General features: G+C 43.3%; 1 pseudogene; it reads left to right on the top strand.

The window, feature by feature from the left end:
• The first annotated feature begins 16,570 nt into the window (after positions 1-16,570).
• LOC108517700 (WD repeat-containing protein 82 pseudogene) lies at positions 16,571-22,532 on the top strand (annotated as a pseudogene).
• Positions 22,533-22,953: the final 421 nt, after the last annotated feature.

The raw sequence follows: 22,953 nt of genomic DNA on the forward strand, positions 1-22,953 counted from the left end.
TGCTCCCACTCAGCTTATTTGATATTTCTTGTCTTGCCCACAAGGCCAACTTGTCCTTGAAGACCCAGCTCACACATCGCCCTCTCTACAGCCTTCCCTAACTCCTTTAAGATAAAGTCTATCACTCCCTCCTCTCTTCCACATTGTAGTTCCAGATAACTATTTGTCTATGTCTCTGTGGCCCCCGCTTGATGATGTGCTCCACCTGGGCAGTGGCAGCATCCTGCCTGTCCTTGTCCATCCTAGCAGTGCCTAGTAAGAGTCTGCACACATAAAATGCTCCGCACCTACTCTGGAACTGAATTAGATGGAATCACATTTAAACAACTGAAGGAGAATGATGACAGCTCGCTCACAATCGGAATTCCCCTTTGCAAATCCTCAGGGAGACTGATTGCTCCTGTTCTTGGCCTGTCTGTTAAAATGCAGGATTAAAAAGAGAAACAGGTAGCCGGATTTTGTTGTGTTTTGTTTTGTTTTGTTTTTAACTTCTGAAATGAGTATTACAGAAGAAAATCATATAAGAGGAAAACCATGATAACTCACCAGCATGACTCAGCAATGGGGCATACTTCAGAGGAAAGGAAGATTGGTTTTGCTCATAGGCTCTTTATCTGTGAAACTCAATCACTCTCCCTCACTGGTGTTTCATGCTCTGACGTCTTATGGTTTGAGGCATGATCAGGGGCCTATTTCTGTGACACCTGAAGGCTTTACACTTGATTCATTTGCTTCTCACAGCAGCCTCATAGAGTGCAGTGAATTGTTTCAATATTTTCATTGGTCTTACAGTTTTGTCTTATAGATTTGCAACTTGTGACGACTTTTCCCACCTTCACATGGTTTGATGATTTCCTTTCACACCTACTACTAATGGTTACAATGCTCTGGATCACACCTCGTGAATCATTGGTGTCTGCCTTCCCCTACCACAGCCAGGTGCTGACAGTAACAAATAGGTGCCAGCAGTATGGCCTGGAGGACATGCCACAGGCCCTGAAAAGGAATCTTGAGTTGGACCCAAGAGCCAGTCCACCAGAGGTCAGGTGCACCAGAGGTCAGGATCCCTTCCTTGCCTCACAGGGATACCCTGATCACTCTGCTCCCACTCCCATCTCTCACTGAAGGATTCATGTCTGGTATGTGTGGATGAGTTATGCTCCCACTGCTGATCCCGCCCCACTAAAATCAAAGTGACTCTTATTCTAAGAAGCAAAAATTTGACCTCACAAACACACTGCTATTTCATCCTAGGAGGCTACCCCATCCCCTGAAATAATATTTTGCACAAAACTTTCAATTAATTTACTACAATGTCCAGCAAAGATCCAGCACTTTGAAGTCAGATGACTCAACGGGAAGAGCTTTCAGCTTTCTTCCTGATTGTAAGTTTGTAGCCTACATTTTTGAGTAGGTACAATTTAGAGAAGGAAGCCTGCCTTCTGCTCAGGATAAACAGGAAATTTGCCTACACAGTCAGTGTGAAGAGCTGTGTAGTAGAATGATCTGTCGATATTTAGCTTCTATTATAGTGTTCTCCTCATTCTTCCTTCTCCATCTCCCCCTCCAGCTTCTCTTCTCTACTAAAAAGGGTGTCAGAAAGTCTGGGAATAAAGCACTGCAGGTAGCTCCCTCCTCCTGAAGGCAATAGAGCCCCCTAGAGACCATCCAGGTGACCAGTATGAAGAAGTGGGTGTGTAGCCCTATTTGTTGGAAGTGAGAAATAATGAGGACTTTTTATGTTTCAAAGATGGAGTAGGAAAAGTTGCCAGACCTGCAATGTAATAGTCCCAGGGGATGAAGAGTATACAGAAGTTTGGGGTCTGTAGGGCTGGACAGCCTCATACAATGTGATGCAGCCCCTTTGGATGACTGGATCTTTGCAGAAAGGTCACATAAGGGACTGAAAGTTAGCACTAAGAGCTAACTTTCTGCAGTTCTGGGAACTTAAGCAAGGGGTCATCTTGGCTAAGCTGAACACAAGGTTGATGATTTTCCTGAGGAGGCCTTGCTATGGTTTGAATATATTCCCTACAAAATTCATGTGTTGAAGCTTAATCCCCATGTGATGGTATTGAGTGGTGGGGCCTTTTGGGAAGTGATTAAGTCAGGAGAGCTCTGCCCTCATGAATGGATTAGTGCCTTGTAAAAGTGTGAGGAACTAGCTTCGGTCCATGTTGCTCTTCCCCTCTTCTCCCATGGGAAGACACACTGTTCCTCCACTTCAGAGGATAAAGCAAGAAGGTGCCATCTTGGAACCAGACACTGAATCTGCCAGTGCCTTGATCTTGGACTCCCAGCCTCCAGAATTGTGAGAAAGAATTTCTGTTGATAATAAACTACCCAGGCTCAGGCATTTTGTTATTGTAGCACAAACAGACTCAGATAGACCTTCAATAGCCTGTGCAAAGCCTTGGACTAACATCATCTGAAGGCTCAAGTGGGCACTTTCCATAGCCACGTGGCAGTGATCAGCAACATCTCACCCCTGGAGTATGAAGGTCAGGCTGACCCTTCTTTTTGAATTATGTAAACCGCTGGGATTTTGGAAAAGTTATGGGAAGACAGAGGACCCCAAGACAGAGAGGCCAGACTTTCTGCTAATCCCACAATCTGATAAACCATGGGAATTTAGGCTACTTGTTTTGTGTAAAGAAACTAAATGTGACAGTATTTGCCCCCTGGGTTTGTGGAGCAGTCCTGTTGATTACACTCAGGATACATGTATACATAAGCAATTTGAAAACAAGAGGCTTCATCACCAGCCCAAAGTTGAAAGCTGGTGAAGGGGCTGATCCCCAGCCTCTGTCCTGATGGTTCTGGGACTCACTGAGTCAAAAACACGCAACAGAAGCCACTTGATATACATTTTATATTTATAATAAGAAGCAGAAATGATCACTCTTAGGGGAAATGATGCTAAAACAAAACAAAATAAGAGCTTAAGCTTTGAGACAAGGTTTGCCACAGTCATTCTACATATAAACAAGTATTTTCCCTAGAACTTACTCTCTGCCATGCATTGTTCAAAGCACTAGGGAATAAAATGAAAAACAAAGCAGACATACTCCTTGCTCTCTAGTATTAAGGTAAAGAAATACATTAATCAAATAATCACTCAAATAAATAAATAACTGCAGCTAGCATTGAGGACTAATATCTATTTTCAGCCCAATTAATTTCCAGCTAAGAAACAAAATAGATCAGCCTTTATGTATAAAGCTCAAGATAGAAAAGAGTTAAGCCCTACTTGTGGCCCTGTTAAGGCGGTCCCAGGGGGAAGAGAGGACCCATTCATCAGTCCTGAGGCAATGGGTTGGTTCTTCCTCTACTGTCATTTCAGAGAATGTGCATTCCCTCTGGCATCCTGGCTGGCCCGGAAGGTCACTGCAGGCTCAGGATGCCACAAATACAGGATTGTTCACTGTCTTTGGCTGGGGAACTGGGCTGGGGACCAAGCTGGCCCACAAATGCAGGTTTTCCCACTTTATTTCAAGGGCAGCCAACTTCAGGGCCTTAAAAACCGACTTATGGCAACACTGAGAGTGATGGTGAGGGGAGCCAAAGTCAATGCCATCAACAGGCCATGTTGCCTTCAGAAAATTTCCCAATCTTTGAAATAACTACAGAGTGATTGCCAGAGTGACTCAGAGGGGAGGAGAGTTGGAGTGACTTTGGCTACTAAGGTTGTGTGTTGAAATAATAAAAGGAATTTCCTAGGGATCCCCAATCTAGTCTTTTAACAGTGTGGTTTCAATTTCTTCCTATTCGTCTTAGGCATACCTTGAATGAATAGAGAATTTTCTATTAATTAGTTAATCAATTCAATACAGATTAATTCTAGTTTACTCTTTTAATAGATGTAAGATCATAGGTTGCAATTAATACATCTTTCATCTAACCAACAAACATATTTAGTGCCTATTATATATCAGACTGTGCTACAAGCGAAGAGGGGCACCTAACCCAGACTGAAGAGGAGAATAACAGAGAAGGGTGGCTTCCTATAGCAGAGATAAAGCTTTGGGGGTCACCAAATCTCATGCCATTTATCTCTTCCCAAGCACATGTGAAAACTACACTTCCTAGACACCCTTGGGAGTCCTTAGCTTGGGGCCCCATGACTGGATATCCAATAGGATAGAGCAGAAATGATGTATGCTACTCTCAGGCCTGGCCATAAAATTCACTGTGCAACTGTTCATGTTCTCACTTTCTTTCCCTTCTGTTGTAACCTCTGAATCCAGATGGCAGCAATATAAGATGAAAACAATATGGATCTCTAAGTCACTGCTTAGAGGAGAGCCACAGAAGGACTATGGGGCTTATTTGTTATAACCTAGCCTTGGTTACCCTAACATGTACTCTGTAAAGGTGAGGACATCTAAGTTTAGTACTGAAGAAGAAAATATCTAGGCTATGTCAGGTAAGATGACCAACTTTGATGATCTTATTCCAGCTAGATGGGGAAAATAAAACTGTATCAAAAAATAGTTTACCAAGCAAAATATCTTGATCAAATACTAAAGTCTTGAATGAACCCCAGTTTTTTGCTTGAGAACAACTGAGTATTGTGGTTGTAGTCACCAAAGTAAAGACTATAGAAGTTTCCTGAAAAAGTCTGATTCACAGCTGAGAAAGTTCTAACAAGAATGTAGGTAGTAGGTTCATTGAAGGAATCACTTTCTAATCATAAAAATGGATCATCCAGTTCTTGACCCTCTGAAGTTCACAATTTAATAAGGTAAAATAGAGGAGATCAGAGACAGAATGTCAAGTTTATTCAAGTCCTAGAACTTTGGATCCAGAATTTTTCCCCTTCCAGGAAGCCTCTTCTGCTCAAATGTTAAATGTGTCTCTGCTTAAATGTTGCTTCCTCAGAGAATCTTTCTGACAGCTTGATATAAAGAAGTCATCCAGTTACTCTCTGTTGAATCTCCCTATTTTAATTCTCTGTGTAGTGCTTCCCACTCTCTGATACTTTTCTTGTTTATGAATTTTGCTTGTTTGATTATTGGCCATCTCCCTTCACTAGAATAGGGGAAGGAGTACTTTGTTCACCTCTCTCTCTAGCATGTTGCCAAGTAGCTAGCACATAGTAGGAGCTTCATAAATGTTTGTTGAATAAATAAATAATCCCAGGAGGCCAAAAAAGAATAAAAAAGTATATGTTTTGTTTTGAGATAGATTTGTAAATATACTGAATGACCAAGTTGGGATGTGTCTCAAATGAGAATTACAAGATGGCCATATTTGTCATTCTGCATCAAAGAAAAACCAGTGTCAATTGGCATCAATATCTTGACTCTTTTATAATTAAATTTTCTCGAGTAGTCACATGGGAGCAGGTCTGTTTCTGGAGAATACCTTTTTTAGACTCAACGAAATCCCAGGGATGAACACAGTTTTGATATAATGGAATTTGTATACACTAAACCCCTTTATTGCAGTATGTCTCAAATTGTTTGATGCCCTATATGCAATTATTGCTTTAGAAGCTAAAGCAAGCAAACTCTCTTTTCAAAAGGAATATGAATTCTTGGGCTTGGGCCTCCACTACCTGATCTAACTTCTCTGGAGGCATGTCCGTTTTAGAACTGAGTTATCAGATTTTAAGAGCATGTAGGGGGTCTGTTCCGTAACTTAATATTATCTTCAGAAAGTCAACTAAAATCTGTTTAAGTATCATGTCTGAAATAAGTGTAAAGACTAAACGGATGTGGTTACAATCTTGAAACTAGAAGCTATAGCCAGAAAATAGGTCAAGAAAAAAATAGACAAAAATTGCCTGGATAAAGGCCGTAAAGGTCAAGTATTGCTGGACACAAAACAAAGAGGATTCTTCAGAGAAACTGAGGGATTCACATAATAGTTCTAGTAACAATTACAACAGCTAACATTTATTTAGGGCTTACTATGTGCCAGGTACTCTGCCAAGTGCTTATCATAGATCATCTCATTTAATTCCTTGGAACATGTGCCACTGGGGGATGTATTAGTAATTTCTAGCTACCTGTCAGAAAACTGAGGTTAATTACTGTGTTAGTCCATTCTAATACTGCTGTAAAGAAATATCTGAGACTGGGTAATTTATAAAGAAAAAATGTTTAATTGGCTCATGGTTCTGCAGGCTGTACAGGAAGCATGATGCTGGCATCTTCTCGGCTTCTGGGGAGGCCTCAGGTAACTTACAATCATGGCTGAAGGCAAAGGGGAAGCAGACCTGTCTTACATGGTGGGAGCAGGAGCGAGAAAGAAGCGGGGAGATAATGTACACTTGTAAACAACCAGAACTTGTAAGAACTCACTCACTTTCATGAGAATAGCACCAGGAGATGGTGCTAGATCATTCATGAAGGACCACCCCCATGATCCAATCACCTCCCACCAGGCCCCACTTCCAACACTGGGGATTACATCGCCACATGAGATTTGGTGGGGACAGATCCAAACCATATCAGTTACCTTGCCTGAGTACAAACAGGTTTTCCTGACTCTAAAATTCAAGCTATTAACCACAATCTCTCCAGCTTTAACATTCAAACTTCCCATTGTGAACGTCTGAGAAATGCTTACAGTTCTAGAGTGGCAAAAAAAAAAGCGAGAAATAAAACATATAGATGTATTTTATTTGAGTCGTTTTATAATAAAGAAGATCAAAATGTTCAATTCAGGAGACAGTATGTGGTATAGTGGAAAGAGTAAAGCGTGCCAAAGTCTCTGTGCCCTGCATCCTGCCATAACCATTCGCGTGATTCCAATTCCCTCACTCACCTTCTGTCTCAGTTTGCTGGTCTATAAAATGGAATTAATCCCTACCATATATTTTGAAGTCCTGAGAAAGCTTTCTGAAAGGCCTGGCAAATGAAGGATTCTAATTTAGGTGGTCTAAACAGTTTTAATACATTTTAGGACTTTATTTCACTGTGGCCCACCCGGTTACAGAAAAGAGAAATGCCACAATATAATCAAATTCTCATCTGCACCACAAGAAACTTAAGTCAGTCTCTGTGGCCTATATTATATTTTTTCTCTGGCCTATATTATACTTCTTCTCTTAAGAGGAATAGAAAAGGGAAAATCTTATATTTATGCTGAGGAGGCAGTGTGAAGTAATTTGGAAGAAGGGTGTGTTCTCACCTCACAGCCATTGTGGGAGGCAGCTGGTATATAGTGTGGCAGTCTGTAAAACATCAGGAGAGCTGAGGTTGTGCCACATCCATCTACTTAAATTCCTTCAACATTCTTATTACTGGTGTGTAAATTATAAAGCTTCAGGATGTGTGTGTGTGTTTTCTAGGTAGAAAGCTTGGATAAACTTTATATGTATTATACAAAGACAAGATGAAGAAGGGTTTCTTGGTCTGGCTGGCTGCCCCTAAGAGGCAGGGATAAATTAGGGAGGGCCTCAGATGTAGGGTGGGGGCTGAGGGGTCTGTGAGGCAGGAAGATGTGGTGCCCAGAGGTGTTGAGAAACCTCAGGGCTGGGTTTGAGGTGGCTCTGTGGTTGAAGGGTGGAGCCCAAGAGATGGTTCAAAACAATATCCTTTCTTCCTTCCACAAATGTTGATTGTGTGATACATACCAGGCACTGTCCTGGGCATGGGAGATACAGTGATGAAGAACAATCTTTTATAGAGTGGTTTCAGACATTTTTGGGGCAATCAGACTTAGGCTTAAATCCTCCTGCCTGTGCCACCAATTAGCTATGACCCTGGGAAAACTATTTACGTCTTTGAGCCATGGCTTCTTCATCTATGAAGTGGGGACAACCTGACAGTTATGACTGAGAAAAGTGAGATTATATAAGTGAAGCATTTAGTGCAGTCCCTGGTGCAGTGAGGACTAAGTGAATAATGGATGTCCACACAATGCTGTAAACCCCATGAGGCAGGGATTGTGTTTTGGGTTCACCTTGAATCTTCAGCACTTACTGGTGTGCAGAGCTGATGCTAAAAGAATTATCTGTTGAAGGTTTGACAGTTAATGGAAGAGTCAGATTAGAGGCTAGGGAGCAGGCTAAGGGTCTGGAACAGGATGCAAAGTCAAAATATCAAGAACTAGTAAAAGCAGAAACAGGATATAGAAACGGAACATTCATAGTAAGTAAGTTACTGGGCAGGGGGCCGGGGGAAACCTCTTCAGGGGTGGAGGGTGTGTAGATGAGCATGCGATAAAAGCACAGGGCTGTGATAGGCACCGGGAATCTCCTCATCACATCAGACCCATGAGCTCATTAACACTCCCTCCTGCTTGCCTAAACACACCCTGCCCCACTTCCAGCAACCACTAATGATTATGATAATAACAAAGGCAACTAACAGGCAGAACAGACAGTTCAATTATTAGAAAGTTGTCTACAGTGAAAACTGGGGACAGAAAGATAGGCTCTTGAGATCATATTTCTAAATCAGGGCCCAGTTTGGGATGGAGAGGACCTGAGATCTGTGGCTGCTCAGATTTCCTCTCACCCTCTCCCTAGCCCACTACCTATCATCTGTCTCCTTGATAGGATGGGTGACCATAGGTCCAGGTTGCCCAAGTTTAAGCTTGTGTCCCAGAGCAGTCATTAATAAAGCAGTGATTCTTACACTTTCGTGTATATACCAATCACCTAGAGATCTTGTTAAAATGCAGACTCCTATTCAGTAGGTCTGGCTGGGTGCTGAGATTCTGCATTTCTTAAAATTGCCCAGGTGAGACTGATGCTGTTTGCCTGAGGACTAGAGTAGCAAAGATCTACCTACCACTGGTTCTCAAATGTAACTATATAAGCATCATCTGGATTGACTCTGGGGTCCCAGACACACACACATACACACACATACACACACACACACACACACACACGGTATGCCTCAAGGGGGCTCAGAAAGACCTGCTCTGAAGTAGCCCCCTTCAAGAACTTCCATCTGCCTTTCCCACCAAATCTTTGTTTTTTTGTTTTTTGATTAAGGGAACACAAACAGAAAAATCACTGTGTTACCCTTAATGAAAACATCTCAGTCTACACACAAGAGAAGGCATCATGGGATCTGGCAGTTCTCAGAGGGCATTGGGAGTGTAGCAGCTCTTCCTGCTCCAAAGGGCCACTCTAGAGTTTTTCCTTCAGACGTCCTGGTGTTTAGTTGTGTGGCATACATGAGGCTTTGTGGCAGTTGGTTAATATACTGTGGGACAAGAACTGAACTAGGCACTGTGTGGGACAGGGAAAGATGCACTCTCTGGCTTTAGGGGATTTGAAATGAAAGGATAAGATTTCAGATTCTTTCAAAGCCCGAGCTAAACACACACACACACACACACACACACACACACACACACACACACACACATCAAACAGAACCCCAGAGTGCTGAAAACAGAAGAATTGCAGTGGATTGGGTTGGAAAAGAAAAGCTTCTAGTTAGAAGTCAATTCCACACCGTGTTTTGCAAGAGCAAATCCAGCGGATTCGTGGAAATGGATGGAGGCTGTTGAGTTGAGGGACTGAGAAGTGGAGGTACCTAGGAAGGTCCTCCCTGAAAATACATCGGGTTGTAAATCCTGGAAAGAAATACCTCCATTTGTCAGGCACTCACAGGGCACTCTCCTCTGACAGCTCCGATGTTGAGCGCCCAGGGCAGCGACCAGACCACATCCTGTCCTCCTGCACGGGGCCAGCACTCGATGGGTCCACGACACATCATGCCTGGAGCTATAGAGGCCTCCCCGGGAGGGCCACGGCGGTCATTTCTGCCCAGCAGTAAAGTAACACCCAGTCAGCGAGCTGCCAGCTGCAAACTGTTCCGACCTACTCCTCCCTCCCCGGCTTCATTCCCACCTATACCAAAGTGGCCCCACGTGGGCAGAAGCGAAAGACAGAAACGAGGGGAGGCCAACTACTCGAGATCTGCGACCGAAGCAGATTTTCCATGAGCTCAGAGCAGGGTGGGAGAAAGGCACACTTGGGGCTTCTGAGAGAGAAGGGAAGGGCAGGGAAAGGGCTGCCCCCCCACCACAAGACAGAGTTGCGTGAACAACTGAGTCTTTGCCTCGTTGACAAAGGAGAATGAAGGACTCGGCCAGGCTGGCTTGAACTGACTGGAGAAAAGCGACTTCTGTAATTCAGGGCCCTCCGCGTGCGAAGGAAACTGGCAAAGCGGAAAGACAGGCCTGCAGTCTCCAGGCGGAAAAACGTGAACCGTGGGACATGATGGGCTCCAGGGCCGTGGATGAGGTTGCCCGAGGCCTCAGGGCAGACCCCGGAGGGGAAGGCCGGGACCGTCAGGGACGTGGCATGGGGGTGCTGACTTCCGCTCCGGGCCTCGGGGTTCTCTCGCTCCAGCCACACCAGCTCACCACGCTCCCCGCCCACTTCCATGATCACGAAGGGGCAAGGCTAGGCAATCCGGGATGGCTACTGCCCGGCCCTGCGAGGAGTCGAGGAGCGCTGGAAAACTGCGCGGTGCCGAGAGGTACAAAGAACAGGTCCTGGGAGGGTAGTAGGAGGGGGACTCAGCACAGCCTATGTCAGTTTGTCAACAAGGATTTGCTGAGAAGTCGCACTGGGTTCAGCATAGCGGCACTGCCTACCTAATGGGCTTTGGGGCATAGAGAGTGAATAACCTGTCAGTGATAATAGTGTGCTGAAAGAAAGGTCAGCCCCAACAGCCACTGCAGGAACCTCAGAAAGGAGGGGGCGTCCCTGTTAGTGGCTGATACTAGATTTCTCATTGTGTTCGTGGCTAGCGCCAAGCCAGAGATCATAATGTAGAACAAATAAATGCGAAGTTTCTTACATCCAAGTAGCCAGGGAAAACCTATACTAATTATATGGTACAAACCCGCTGTGATCATGTGCTAAATTGGGTGGCAGTCAGACTCACAGCTGTAGAGGTATCTCTTAGGGCCAGAATGATCAGGAAAAGCTTTGTGGAAGAGGAAGAACTGGAGTTAGGTGCTGAATGACGGGCAAGATATGGACAAGCAGAGGAAAGTGGGAAGGCATTCCAGGAGGGAAGGGGCAGCATAGCCAAAGCCCGGGAGATGAGCACGGTGGGTTTATGGGGTTTTAGAGGGATTAGCCTGTTTGGAGTGTAGCAGGTGCTCTGAAGAGCATGGGAGAAAAGAGAGCACAGGCAGCTGGAGTGTAGAGATGGGGGCTAATTGCAGAACCCCACAGTGCCTAGGAAGGTCTCGGTTGTCAGGGTTTTCTCCTGAGACTCATTCTCAGCTCCTTTTGGGGTTTGGGAAGATCTTTCATCGGAGTTCCAAACGTTTTAGTTAATGTTTAATTCCTTCTCACTGAATCCCCATGGAAGGGGCCAAAAAGCAAGTGCTACTCCTCTGAGGTACTAAAACTCTGGTGCTGAGGATGAGGCTGCTCCAGATGGACCTCAGAGAGAGAGAGAGAGAGATGGTATCTTATGAGTTTCATAAGTCTTTTAAGCAAGAAAGCAGGAGATACTGAAGAGACCCCCTAAAGAAGCAGAAAAGCATCACCTTCTCCTTCTCTGCAAGAGGCATCAGGCTTCCCTTTGAAAACAGAGCAAAGGACAGAGCAGAAAAAGTCAAGAATGTTTGCTCTCACTATTTCTATTTAGCTTTATACAGGAGATCCTAGCCAGTGCAAAAGGGCAAGAAAAGACATTAAAGACATGCAGACTGAAGCAGGAAGAAGTAAAACTGTCCTTAATACAGGTGGCATGATTTTGTATGTAGAAAAGCTTAAGAAATCTATAAAAATCTACTAGAATGAATAAGCAAACTAAGTTGCAGGATACACTATAACCAACAGTCCAAAATGAAGTTAAGAAAACAATTCCACTCATAATAGCATAAAAAGAATAAAATACTTAGGAATAATTTTAACAAAAGAAGTGGAAGATCTATATACTGAAAACCTCAAAACATTTTGAGAAAATTTAAAAGATCTAAACAAATGGAGAGACACACAATGTTCATGGATCGGAAGATTCAATGTTGTTAAGATAGCAGTTGTCCCCAAGTTAAACTATACTTTCAGCTCAACTCATATCAAAATAGATTGTTTTTTGTAGGACTTGACAAGCTGATACTAAAATTTATATGAAAATGCAAAGGACCTAGAGAAATCAAAACAACTTTGAAAAAGAACAAAGTTGGAGGATTTAAAAAATAAAGCTACAGTGATCAAAATGTGTGGTATTGACTTAAAGATAGGCATATACATCAATAGAACAGAGTAGATTCCAGAAATAAACTCTTACATTTATGGTCTATTGATTTTTGACAAGGTTGTCAAATTCAATAGTCATCAATAAATGATGCTGGAGCAATGGATATTCCTGTGCAAAAAAAAAAAAAAAAATTAACTTACATTCTTACCTCACAACAACCATATGCAAAATTAACTAAAATGAATCACAGCTTAAATGTAAGAGTTAAACTATAAAATTCCTAGAAGAAATCATAGGAGAAACATGGATTAGGGCAAAGGTTTCTTAGACATGATACCAAAAACATGATTCTTAAAAAAAGTAATAAATTCAACTTTATCAAAATTTAAAACTTTTGTTTTTTCAGAAGATACCATTGAGAAAATGGAAAGACAAGTCACAGACTTGAATAAAATATTTGCAAATCATATACTTGATAAGGTATATTCAGAAAATATAAAGAATTCAGTAAGACAAACTGATTTTTTTTAATAAGCAAGATTTGAATAGATATTGCACTCAAGCAGACATATGAATGGTCAATAAGCATATAAAAAGATGTTCAACATCATTACTCATTAGAGAAATTCAAATTAAAACTATAATGAACTATTAATATCCACTGACAATATCAAGTGTCAGCAAGGATGTGGCAAAATTGAAACCATAGAATGGTATAGCTAATTTAGATAATTGTTTGGAAGTTTCTCAAAATGTTAAACATATATTTATTATATGACCCAGCAATTAAACTCCTAAGTATCTACCCAAGAGAAATGAAGGCACAGATTCACACAAAGACTTATATGCAAATGTTCATAGCCATGTTATACATACTAGCCCAAGCTGGAAATAATCCAAATGTCCATTAGCTGTGGACATGTGGTATATTCACACAATGGACTACTACTTGGCAATAAAAAGGAATGAACTGCTGATACATGCAACAATATGGATGAATTTCAAAAACATGTTAAGTAGAAAAGTCAGATAAAAAATGTTTTGTATAATTTCATTTATGTGAAATTTCTAGAAAAGGCAAAATATAGAAGTATTCTAAAGTTGAATTATTATTGTAATTGTGATTATTGTACAAGTGTATAAATTTACCTAAAATCAAACTGTACCCTTATAATAGGTACATTTTATGGTATGTAAACTATACTTTAAGAAAGCTGTTAAAACAAATGACAGACTGCTAGATAGGTCCTTGGGGAGAGGGTGAGGTGTGTGTGTCTGTGTGTGTGTGGTTATAGGAGGACGGAAAACACCTATGCAAGATAGTAATGATTTTAAGTGCAATGAAAAAACATAGGGACTCTGGAACCAGCATGCTAGGTTTGAATCTTGGTTCTACTACTTACTAACTATATGAACTTGAGACAAATTACCCTCTTTAAGCCTCAGTTTTTCCCTCTGGAATGAGGCTAATGGTAAATCTCAAGGTAGTTGTACCACTAAAAATAATATGTATATTGGCTGGGTGCAGTAGCTCATGTCTGTAATCCCAGCACTTTGGGAGACCTAGGTAGGAGGATTGCTTGAGGCCAGGAATTGAAGACCAGCTTGGGCCACATAGCAAGACCCTGACTCTAGAAAAAATAAAAAATTAGCCAGGCATGGTGGCACCTATAGTTCCAGCTATTTGGGATGCTGAGGTGGGAGGGTCAGTTGAAGACAGGAGTTTGAGGCTGCAGTGAACTATGATTGGGCCACTGCACTCCAGCCTGGGTGACAGAGCAAGACCTTGTCTCTAAGAAAAAAAGAAAAAATATTAATTAAAAATATAAAAATAATGTATATTGAAGTAATGTATGGGATGTGAGGGAAAGTTCTGAAACCAATTACTTCTACAGAAAATTCAGAGCTTTGTTGTAACTGAAGAATTGTGATTCTCTGTGTATGTTGTAGAAGAATTATAAGCCTCTCACTGAACTGAATAAGCGGCCTTATTAGTGAAAAAGGCTGGGACCATGGCCAAAAACCTTGGTTTCCAGTACTGGTTCTGCCACCATTACACCGTGTGACTATAAAAGGGTTCCATATCTAGGGGTTCCTAGATATGTCCCCCTCACAAAAGGGGTTGTTGGGATGCTTCAGAAGTCAGAGCGTATTACCAACATAAAAAATGCCGGGTATAAGGTAATGATGGCACAGAGGACAGGGTGGTGGCTGGGGCCCAGCATGAGAGGCCAACATCTCTGTACCTGTGAACTGGGATATGAGAAGAGTAGCTTAGCAGGGGGCCATGGAAATTTTCACAAACCAAAATTGGCATTTAGAGCTGAGCTGGAAAGTTGTGAACACGGGATGTTGCTGAAAACGGTGCCCAACAGAGCTGCTACCTGAGGTTTTGGTAGGCTTCACCCCCTGCTAGTTGATTGCAGAAGGATGTTGGGTCATCAGGAAATAGGGGTTTGAAATGATCCCACAGGAAGGTGTGAACAAAAACAGAAGCAACAACAAAAAAACAGCCTCATCAGGTCAGCTGGGGGGAGGGTGGGTGTTGGATGGGAGACAAGTGAGTTCTCACTTTCTTCAACACTTTAGCAACTTCTAAGGAGAAGCCCTGCTGGCATTCAAGGATGGCACTGTGATAGATCCCCATTTATCCCTCCATCCTCCGTGAACACCTCCTAGAGGTGGACAGGGAAAGCAGCAGCTTGACAGGGGGACTTATTTCTGGTTCAGGATGCTGGAAGTCTCCATGTAGCAGTTTGTAGTGGTCACTGCTATTTTTTTGGATGCCTAGCACACACTCCCACCTTTTTCTGGTAAGATCACTTGTATTATTTGGGGGGAATTTCTTCTTCCCCATTACATACAGTCTTGGTGGGGTTGTCAATAAGGCATTCTGCCCTCCTTTAGCCAATTAATTTCTCTCTCCTGGACTCTGAATTGAGCTGAGTGAAGAGAAAGAATGGAAAAAACCTGTTGGAGAAGACCTGATTCCAGGGACCTCATTCAACCTTTACTTACTCCTGCTCCTGAAATCTCAGCTCTGCCCCAGTTTCTTAACTGTTCTTCCATTCTGTGAACCCCTGATATCATCCATTAAACTGTTTTGCTTAAGTTAGCTGTGGCCCATTTCTGTTACAAAGAACAAACATAGAACGTGACTGTGACACTGCATGGGAGAGTTTTCATGAGGGTCTTGCAGGGGAATCGAAGGAGTCTGGCTTCAGGTACCCACTTTCAGTCTTCTGATTTTTCAACTTTCTAGTCATGTGACCACAGGCAAGTCACTATATCCCTCTGAGCCTCAACTTCTGCAAACTGTGATATTGTTATATTATTACTTTGCAGCACTGTAGGATTAAATGTGTTTATTCAATTATTCATGTAATACCCAGCCACCACCATTTGCCTGGAACTCCGAGAGGAACCAGAATAGAGACGTAAATAAGACAGACATTGTATAGTCTCTGTCTCCATGGAGCATACATTCTAACAGGAAGAGAGATATTGAATGTATTTACAACACTGATGATGTTAAAATTGAAGTTCAAAGCACCATGGGAGTGGTTAACAAGAGGACCCAGGAAATCTAGTCGGGGGCCATGTATGGAAGACCCTTAGTAACTGTGACTTCCTTTCCCCCTTCCTTCTCCTGACTGTTTTCTTCTTCATGCCACTTTACATTTTGCACGCATGTTTCTTTGCCATTTATGGCCCACTCATATCCACGTTCTTGTAGTATAATTAGGATATTCCAAAGAAGTCCTGAATTGGTTCAGTGATTGACATCTGCCTGTTGTGTTTGAAGCATAAATTGGGACCTACTCGCCCCAATAGATAGCCAACTTGGTGGGGGTTCCTTGTGTTGGACATAAGGAAAGAACAAGGTTAAGAGGATGGGGAAAGAATAGAGAGACTTTAATACCTTTAGAATTAATTGTTTCTTAGGTCAACAAGGTTTAGTAAGAGTCAAGATGAAAGAGGTTGCCTAAACTTGATATTGACAAAACAAGGGTAGTCAATTTCCTTGATCTGCTAGGTAGCTCTAGGCACCTTTCTAGCATTACAAAATCTCAGAATTTACAGAATTTTAGCACTGGAAAAGATCTTAGAGAACATTCAGAAAGGGTTTTATTTAGTATGAGGAAACCATGGCTCACTAGAGTTAAGTCTCATCCATGTCCTGAGTGTGTAAACTCATGACATCTTTAGACCCCAGCCTGGCACTCAGAATGCCCAGAGTGGTTCCTCTTTCATGTGGACAAATTCTGGTAGATGCGCCCCCTGAGAAATAGCCTGTGCTAGCCTTGTGAAGGAACTTGACAAGGACCAGAGGAATGAGGCACTGCACTAGGTATGAGGGAGGGACAAAGACAATAAGATACAAGTCCTTTGAGGTTCTTCTGACAGTTTGGGGAGTTGAGACACGTACAATGCCAGATAATCACACAAGCAACACTATACGAGAACTCCTGTTGGACATGGTCGCATCAACATCTCTGAAGCACAACTCATCGTCTCTGCCCACTTACCTCTTCAGTTTCCTGCTAGAGATGTCCCCTCAGACACATGCATCTGTTAATGGTAGCACTATCCTACAGCTACAAACGTTTGAAATATTGAAGTTGGTTTTATTCCTATCTTTCCCTCAACCCCACATCCAGTATTTACTGGGATCTGTTGATCTGGCCCTTAAAGCTACCCCATCCTGTCCAAAGACACCAGAGTAGTATTCCTAATATACAGTTCTTGTATTATTCCTCTGCTCAGAATCCTTCAGGGTGTGCAGAACATTATTTGCAGAATGAAAACCAAACTCCTTAGTTTAACATCTGTGGTCCCTTATGATCTAGACTCAGCTTCCATTTCCTCCTTCTAGTCCTGCTACAGGGATGTATCAACCATATTATTTATTTTTTGTATTTTAATGCTTTGACATCTGGGGCCTTGCAGACCCTGGAGTCGCTGCCCCTTCCAGGGCTAGCCAATTCCTAGAGACCGTAAACAACTTGCCCTTGAGCATACCTTTCAAAGGCAAACCACCCAATCCAGAGCCCACACCTGCAAATACCTTCTCTATTAGGCTGTCATACTTAGGACTATAATCCCCTGCCCTAATCACTCCAGGGCCAGTTATCAGACAACTAGGAGTAGTCCCTATGCCCCTGAACTAGCTGCAATTATTCAAATTAGTCAATCCTGAATCTGCTTAATCTGCCTTGCCCATTCTTTCCCTTGGAAACCACCATAAAGGCTCTTGCTCATGTTTTCTCCTTTCCTTCTGCCTCCTGATGGACTCTGGTGCTTCCCTGAGTGGGCCCCTGTGGTGTGGCATGTCTGCTTCTTGGCATCTGTGAGTATAACTATCTTTTTGATAGTAGTCATCTAGTCTGCTGGCCTTGCTATACCTAAACAATAATAATAAAACAATTAACTATGTTTTAAAACAAGAAACCCTATGCTCCAGAGGGGCTCCTTCTGCTTCCCAAACAGGCCCCTGCTTTCCTATGCCCATGTCTTTTCCTGTTCCGTTCCTTGTTCCCACAATAAACTTTCTCTGCCACGTCTGCATCTTACAATTCTATCCATCTTCCAATATATTCTTGCTGGCATTGTCTCGAATCTCTGGTGATAATATAGACTAAAAGATGAGAGTGTGAGGTTCAGATTGGTTTGTGACTTATATCACACAGCAAGTTGAAGGCGGCATCAGGCTCGAAGCCCAGCAGGCTTTCTTTGTGCCCCTTCCAATCATTCTATTGGCTTAGGTCAACTGAGGGTGTGCAACAGAAACAGATCTTAGTCAACTTGAGAACAAAAGGGATTTTCCAGAAGGATGCTGGGGCAGCTCAAAGGATTTAAGGAGGAGCAGAAAGACCAGATCTCAGGTGAAGTGGGAACAAGGGCAGCTCTAGTGATAAGCCTTTGAATCTTCCCTCAGGATCCAAGTCTTTACTAGAACTCAGCTCAAGCCCACTCCCTTAAGGTTTTAAATATCTGGAAGTGACAAGGGACCCATCCTGTTACGTATATCCCCTGAATCAATCAGCTATGGTAGGATGTGTTTGGGAGACAAGGTAGAGTCTCAGAACACCGATGTGACCACTGGGGACCACTCCTTTGTATTAAGAGTTTCCCAAAGAAAATGCAACCATTGAGACCTGACAATTTGAATCCCTTACAGCCATCTTTCCAATATATTAAATCCTAAGTCCTTCTAAATAAAATGGAGCAGTGGAAGGGTTAGATAAAAACAGCTCCAAAGCAAAGCAACTTTAATAGTTCAATAAATAGTCACTGAATGCTAACTCTGTGCATTCAAAGGACTTATGCTAGACATTGGGTGGATAAAGGGATGAGGGTGGAATGTGAAAACTGGTAAGACCTGACAGCTGCTCAAAGGTAAGACAGGCATACAAATCATGACATTGAGATGCAGGATAAAGGGAATGGTGCTCCACGACAGATATGAAGTGCTACAAGACTTTACAGCATGGAGAGATTCTCTAAAATTTATATCCAAAGGAAAACCAAAAAGCTAAAGTCCAGATTTTCCTTCTTATTGCAACTTCATCATATGCTGGAAAAACTATACGTGACTTCACATGCAAAGGAACACAATGTTCTTATTTCCACCTACTGCAGTCCAGCTGCCAATTCAAATGTCTGCCACCTCTTAATTGTGCAATTAGGGAAGCATTAGGTTCAGTGGACTCATGTGCCACTGCTAAGCTCCTGCTTGGATGGATTGTATAAACATGGTATCTGGGAAGGAAAAAAGGAAGTTCTTGGGTGATAACATTGCTATGCAAGGAGAGTTTGCTGCAACATTTTATAACTCAAGAGCTGCTGGCCCAAGGCTATGCTGTTGCAACATATCTGGATCCATCTCACATTGCGGTGATGAGAGTGAGAAGAAGAATTTAAACATCTTAGTCTCACTGGGCTTATTAAAACAACTTTGGTTTATTGAGAGCACCAAGATGCACCTCATGCCCTCTCAAGGTCAGGGAAGATGAGCTTAGGATATGATGTGGCGGTAGGGGAACACACTGGCTTCTTCATTGACTACCCAGTGGTTACCAGAGGCACAGGAGGAGGCAGAGGCAAAAAGGATGTAGCGAAAGGGAAGGCTGGAGAAGCAAGTGGACAAGGAAATTAAGGAGGGAGGATGGTATATGTTTGAGAGCAGAGCAAAAGGGAAAGGAAAGACCCTGGAGTTGTTTAACACTGTTTTCACTGTTGAAGTTGGGGAGAATGAGTAAAACAGAACCTGTCTCATCTTTAGCAGTAGAGAGTGAGGAGAAAATCAGTTGAGTGAAGGAGAAAATGAGCCAGTTAGTTAATATTTCTGTAGGCCCACTAGGCATCAGGTACTGCAGCATTTTCTTCTTGGGAACTTAGGAACAGAGAAGCCTCCAGCATTTGTACTTGGAAAAACTTAAAAAGATGTATCAGACATCTCCTTGTCCTTAATATATACTATAGGCTTGTCTAGAATTTATCATTCTAGATTTTAGTTTTCTTTTAGCCCAGTATTCAGTCTCCACTGCTTGGTCAGAGGGCTTAGACCCCTTTTGTTTAGAGGTTGAATATTCACACACACAGGTGGGATGCCCTCAGCCTTAAGGCTATAATCAATATTGGGACAGTTGGGATGGGCAGCAGTGCACTTAGCTAGGGCCTCATAGTCACTAAAGGCAGGGTCTCAAATATAGACTTCTAACATTTTTCTCAAAATGAGGTTGTATTAGGTTGAACTACATGACATTATTGATTTTCTAGGTTAAAAAAATGATTGAATATCAACAATTTCATGTGGCTCAACTTAATACCTAAATTCATTGTAAATTATGTATGTGTTAAAGGTATTAATTTGTTAAATGAAAATATTTTAAAACTATCATTTTCAAAAACCTGTTTTGTCTTCTTTTTTGAGACGGAGTTTTGCTCTTGTTGCTCAGGCTGGAATGCAGTGGCCCGATCTTGGCTCACTGCAACCTCTGCCTTCCGATTTCAAGCGATTCTCCTGTCTCAGCCTCTGGAGTAGCTGGGATTACAGGCGCCTGCCACCAAGCCTGGCTAATTTTTGTATTTTTAGTAGAGACGGGGTTTTACCATGTTGGCCAGGTTGTCTCGAACTCCTGACCTTGTGATCCACCTGCCTCGGCCTCCCAAAGTGTTGGGATTACAGGTGTGAGCCACAGCGCCCAGCCTGTCATTTTAAAAAAATAACGGAGCTGGGTATGGTGGCATGTACCTGTAATCCCAGGTACTAGGGAGGGTGAGGCAGAGGGATGAAAATATTCAAAAACTATCATTTTCAAAAACCTGCTTTGTCATTTTGAAAAAAATAACAGAGTTGGGCATGGTGGCATGTACCTGTAATCTCAGGTACTAGGGAGGCTGAGGCAGGGGGATCACTGGAGCCCAGGAGTTTGAATCCAGCCTGGGCAACATAGCAAGACCCTGTCTCTAAAAAAAATACTTAAAACACACACACACACACACACACACACACACACTGGGACCCGCTCGACTTCTGCCTGTCGCCCAAAGATGGCAGACACAATGAGCGGGTTGCCCGTGGGGTGGCTGCGAGGACGAACGATCAGCCGGCGAGGCTCCACAGTCCAGGCGGAAGACCGTCATCCAAGCAGGAGGAAGAGGAGGAGGCGGCCCAACTGTTAACTGACTTCCCCCTAGTCGCCGGCGCGGCGCCCGCCTCTCCCAGGTTGGCCCTTCGGCAGCTCGCCTGCTCGCCGCCGCCTGGCCGTGCGCCGCTGCCGCCTTCCCCAGCCGCTGCCAGGAAGCTGACCGACCGCGTGCTGCTGCGGAGCTTCGGCGTTGCCAACGTGTTCTGCGAAAACTCGGACAAGATTAACTGCTTTGATTTCAGCCCCAACAGCGAGGTGATCACCTCGAGCAGCGACGACGACTCCTTCGTGCTCTGTGACTGCCAGGAGGGCAAACCACAACCCTCTTCAGTAAGAAATACGGCGTGGCCTCATCAGATACACTCCTGTGGCAAACACAGTTGTTTAAAGCTCTAAATAGACGATACTATTTGTTACTTGTCCTTGCATGACAACAAAGAAAGTATCTGACTTTACTTGTATCGGACATAATAAAAGGATAGTGCTCTTGTCTATGTCACCTGTGGATGACACTTTCATTTCTGTGTCTCTTGATAAGAGCATTTGACTCTGAGATCTCCGGTCTCCTAACTGCCAGGGCCTCATGCATATAAAAGGGAAGCCAGTTTGTTGTTTTGATCCAGAAGGGTTAATTTTTGCTGCTGGCATCAACTCTGCAATGGCCAAACTTTATGACCTTTGTTCTTTTGATAAGGGGCCATTTGCTCCCTTTAAGATGCAGTATGATCGAACTTGTGAGTGGACAGGACTTAAAATCAACAACGATGGCAAGCTCATCCTCATTTCCACCAACTGCAGCTTCATTCGTCTCACTGGTGCATTCAAAGGAGTGGTGATACACATGTTTGGGGGTTATGCCAACAGCAAAGCTGTCACACTGGAGGCTTCATTTACTGCGGACTCTCAGTTTATGATGATTGCTTCAGAGGATGGCAAGATCCATGTCTGGAATGGAGAGAGTGGTATTTTAAAAGTAGCTGTGTTGGATGGCAAACAGGCCCAATTACCTGTTTGCAATTCAACCCGAAGTTCATGACTTTTGCCAGCATGTGTTCCAACATGGCCTTCTGGTTGCCCACCATTGATGACTGACCCTGATGCTGCTTGGCTATTTCTGTACAGTGAGGGCCGCCAGCAGGAAGAAACTCAGAGGGGACCGAGATAATTGTGGAACTGGGATTATTTGACTATGCTGGAGAACATCCTTTTACATGGCCTTCCCATGGATGTGCTGTGCATCTGCTCAAAAGAAAATAATTATTTTGCTGAGCGTCTTCAAAAGGACTCTTGGTGCAGCAGACTCAATTGGAACTCGGCTTTTCTATCTGTCACTGCACCAAGCTCTGCTAGAGGAGCGACCAGACTCACGATTTGGTATAGTGAGGCTCTCAAGCATCTTCAGTTTGAATGCACATGCTGCTGAGGAGCCGGCCAAGTCTTCAGTTCTGCGCATCCCTTCTCCTACCCCGCTAAATGTATGGGAAGCCACAGTCCTGGTTTTGAAATGCTCGGGCAGCTCAGTGCCCCTTGCCCTCACCCTGCATGTCTTGTTACTGGGTCTCCCTGTGTACTTGTGGCATTATCCACAACCATCATGTTTCTTAGGTGCCAAACATTTACAGAAATGTTTTCTTGTATCTTGGGGTCAGAGAAAGGGACAAATACAGAAGGACCTTGCTTGCAGGAAGCCGTGCAGTTAGTCACTGCAGTTAGTTGTGTGAGGCTGGCGGTCGGTCGGGCAGGCCTCAGGCTGTAGGTGTTGGGTGGGAAAGGGGCCTGAAAGGGAGGGAAAGGGGAGGGTAGTGGGTGAGTTCCTGGGGCTGGAAGGTTTAGCAGCAGCCTGGTGCCGTGCCCTGTCAGCAAGACAAACTCGCAGTTCTCGGGTTTGTACAGAAGCAAGGTGGGAGTCTATTTTTGTACATGAGCTATATCCCACTTTGCTGTGGGCTAGTATTGTGAAGTGAGTCTGAGTTGTTTACACTGATGCTTTCCCTGCCTACCACAAATTGTGTACATAGTCTTTAGATGATACCACCCCTTTCCCCAGCTCCCGACCAAAAGCTGGTTCTAGGCCTGTGTTATGTCATATTTAGCCTTTTTACATATGACCTTTGATTTCTATTGTTTGTGTTTTAGCACAGTGTATGCACCTTTGTTTA

This window comes from Rhinopithecus bieti, unplaced genomic scaffold, assembly GCF_001698545.2.
Source record: "Rhinopithecus bieti isolate Rb0 unplaced genomic scaffold, ASM169854v2 scaffold_41619, whole genome shotgun sequence".
NCBI classification, from domain to species: Eukaryota; Metazoa; Chordata; class Mammalia; order Primates; family Cercopithecidae; genus Rhinopithecus; species Rhinopithecus bieti.